Below are 2,685 nucleotides of genomic sequence, written 5' to 3' on the forward strand. Positions count from 1 at the left end.
TTCGCAGCTATATCTCCAGCCATATTGTTGCTGGGTGCAACCAGAGCTTGCTGCACACGACCTGCCTCAACTTCAGAGCTGAGATGACAACAGACATGAGGCTGGCTCCCATCCCCAACCATGTACGAGCATGGGGTGGCAAAGTTGGTCTGATGGCTGTCATCTTCCTTTGGCAGGATGAAAGCTGGTCCAGCTGCATGTCCTGGTGCCTTGCTGGCTCTTCTGGGAAGGACATGGGGTACTGTGGGCAAACCAGGAGACCACAGTAACTCCTCCTCAGTCCAGGAGAAAGACTGTCTCACACACGGTGTTCCCCAGTGCTGGTGGCTGAATGGAGGAGCAGACCCCTGTGAGCAGCTCTTCAGCTCCTCTGTCTGGCTTGCAGCCCCAAATCCCTCAGTCCTGGGGGGCTCGGGAGCAATCTGGACCTGCAGGCCGTGGATGGGGATCCCAACCAGTGTCCCTGTCACCCTGTGCCACTGTCTGCAGGTTGGAAGGGAAGAGTCCAGGTAGTTACTGCTCACAGGCCATCATCATTCTTTGGCAAGATCAAAGCTTGTCCTCCTGCCAGTTATGCTACCAGTCCTGCTGCCTTGTTGGCCAGGCTGGAAAGGGCTAGGGGGGTCTACAGACAAAATTAGAGTGCACAGGGACTCCTCCTTTCCCAAAGGCAGCCCCCCATCCAGGCCAAGGAGGGTCTCACACATGATGCTCCCCAGGACTGGCTCTCGGCTGTCACAGCAAAGCAGCACGAGACCTCCTGGGCACCAGTCATGCCTCCCCACATCCCCACAGTAGCAGTTCCCCCCCTCAAAACCTGCCAGCCATGGCAGATGGCACATCTTCCCATGCTAATGAGCCGGCAAGATTTAATTCCTGCCTCCCATTAACACCCATTAGAGTGTCACTTGGCCGTTCTTCTGTGTCTATCACATCCCTGCCACTTCTGCTTCAAGATGTTAATTCAGGCCTGCCTCTGGGGTGGCCATCATCCTCAACCTACCACCCCTCCTGACGCGGGCTGCCACCTTGCTGTCCCCCAAGCCCCACATTAAATGGGTCTTAAGAGGAGGCAGGCACAGAGATATGGATGGATGGATGGATACATGGATGGATGGATGGATGGATGGATGGATGGAACTGGTCTTAAGCCACAGATTGGGTTTGGACTCAGGGTTTTCCCATGTCATCCCCACCTGGCTCAAAATCCCACGTCCCCACCTTGGGCACAGAGCCGCAAGAAGATGCAGCCAGACCTATCACAGCTTGCTGGGGGACAGAAGTAGGTTACTTTCTGCTGCGCATAGAAATGATATGATGCATATTCATCAGTTACGGTTGTGCGGAGATTACAACAGTAGCATAAATTGCAGGTTTAGGGATCGTCAGCTGCACTCCCTGACTTTCCAGGGCTTCCTTCCATGAAAAAATAGATGGAAATTGGAGTCATCCCATGAAAAATAAAGGTCAGCGGTTTAAGTGATGTCTTAGAAAAATGCTGTTTTCTTGACTATACAATTTTGCACCCCCGAGGTGAACAATTCAGTGATCATAAGCCTCATCTTATTATTTAGAATGATATTTATCATCTGTAATCACTCTTAATACATTTTTGATCTTAAAAATCAATTTAACAAACTCTTCACAGGTACGATGGAAGCAAATTGAATTTGAAGCCCAGCCTCACAGGATCGATGCTTAGCAGGTCGCTGCGTCTGTTTACAAAGGGAAAATATTCTTTCATGCAGATACTTTTGAGCATAGTAGAGCCCAGGGAGCCTAAAAGCTTTGAGCAGTGGAGAGGATTTGGGGATCGATGCTCTGCAATCACCCGTGAAGGCAGGAGCTGGGGGCGAAGGTTTCCCAGGGCATGCAGTGCTGCCCCGCTTGCCCTGTTTGAATGAGAGTCTTCCCAGACACTTGTCACCAGCCTGGCCATGCCATCAGCTTGAATGCCTAAGCCAGACATTTAACAGAATCACAGAATGTCCTGAGTTGGAAGGGACCCTCAAGGATCATTGAGTCCAACTCCTGTCCCTGCACAGGACAACCCCACAGTTCACACCGTGTGTCTGAGGGTGTTGTCCAGTCTCTTCTTGAGCACTGTCAGGCTTGGGGCCGTGACACCTCCCTGGGGAGCCTGTTCCAGTGCTCCAGCACCCTCTGGGGGAAGAACCTTTTCCTAATGTCCAACCTGAACCTCCTCTGGCACATCTTCCTGACATTCCCTTGGGTCCTATCATTAGTCACCAGAGAGAAAAGATCAGCGCCTGCCCCTTCTCTCCCCCTTGTGAGGAAGCTGTAGACCGCTGCAGACTTGTCACCAGCCTGGCCATGCCACTGTCTCTCCCATGTGCGCCTCCTTGCCTGCCTCACCACGCGATGCTGGCTCCTTCTGATGCAACATCACAGTAATCGCTTCACCCAGCACTGAGGCCACTCTCACGTGTCACCAGCCTTAGAGACCTCTCAAAGTGCCACTCGGCGGTTTTCACCCAGTGCACAGGTAGCTGTGAGAGCCCCCAAAATCATTTGAGTTCCTCTGTACTGCAGGGTATGAAGTTAACCCTGGGGAAAAATGTGCTGCAATATTTCTACCCATTCACAGCAGACGGGACTAGTCTGAAACTCTGAATTGGCCATAGTTGGAAATTTAAAAAGACTGAAAAAACACTGATTTGAGCA

This window comes from Caloenas nicobarica, chromosome Z (genome assembly GCF_036013445.1).
Source record: "Caloenas nicobarica isolate bCalNic1 chromosome Z, bCalNic1.hap1, whole genome shotgun sequence".
NCBI lineage: Eukaryota > Metazoa > Chordata > Aves > Columbiformes > Columbidae > Caloenas > Caloenas nicobarica.